This window comes from Triticum dicoccoides, chromosome 2A (assembly GCF_002162155.2).
Source record: "Triticum dicoccoides isolate Atlit2015 ecotype Zavitan chromosome 2A, WEW_v2.0, whole genome shotgun sequence".
Classification (NCBI taxonomy): domain Eukaryota; kingdom Viridiplantae; phylum Streptophyta; class Magnoliopsida; order Poales; family Poaceae; genus Triticum; species Triticum dicoccoides.
The window spans coordinates 728,658,016-728,659,163 of record NC_041382.1 but is presented as its reverse complement, the minus strand read 5'-3'; positions in this window follow the sequence as shown (position 1 = coordinate 728,659,163).

The window sequence follows — 1,148 nt, the reverse complement described above, 5'->3', positions numbered from 1 at the left end:
CTACATCAACCAAACGCTTCCGTTGTCGATCTACAAGGTACGTAGATCATACTCTCCCCTCTCGTTGCTATGCATCACCATGATCTTGCGTGAGCGTAGGAAATTTTTTGAAATTACTACGAAACCCAACATATGAGATTATGCAACTCCCGTTTGCCGGAGGAACACTTTGTGTGCTACCAAACATCACAACGTAACTGGGTGATTATAAAGGTGCTCTACAGGTGTCTCCAAAGGTATATGTTGGGTTGGCGTATTTCGAGATTAGGATTTGTCACTCCGATTGTCGGAGAGGTATCTCTGGGCCCTCTCGGTAATACACATCACTGAAGCCTTGCAAGCATTGCAACTAATGAGTTAGTTGCGGGATGATGTATTACGGAACGAGTAAAGAGACTTGCCGGTAACGAGATTGAACTAGGTATTGAGATACCGATGATCGAATCTCGGGCAAGTAACATACCGATGACAAAGGGAACAACGTATGTTGTTATGCGGTCTGACCGATAAAGATCTTCGTAGAATATGTAGGAGCCAATATGGGCATCCAGGTCCCGCTATTGGTTATTGACCGGAGACATGTCTCGGTCATGTCTACATTGTGCTCGAACCCGTAGGGTCCGCACGCTTAAGGTTTCGATGACAGTTATGTTATGATTTTATACGTTTTGATGTACGGAAGGTTGTTCGGAGTCCCGGATGTGATCACGGACATGACGAGGAGTCTCGAAATGGTCGAGACATAAAGATTGATATATTGGAAGCCTATGTTTGGATATCGGAAGTGTTCCGGGTGAAATCGGGATTTTACCGGAGTACCGGGAGGTTACCGGAACCCCCCGGGAGCTAGATGGGCCTTAGTGGGCCTTAGTGGAAAAGAGAAGGGGCAGCCCAAAGTGGGCCGCGCGCCCCTCCCCTCCCTTGGTCCGAATAGGACAAGGAGATGGGGCCGGCCCCCCTCTCTCTTTTCCCCCCTCCGTGAATCCTATTCCAACTAGGATTGGGGGGAATCCTACTCCCAGAGGGAGTAGGACTCCTCCTGGCGCGCCTCTCCTAGGCCGGCCGCAACCCCCCCCCTTGATCCTTTATATACAGAGGCAGGGGAACCCCAGAGACACACAAGTTGATCCACGTGATCATATTCTTAG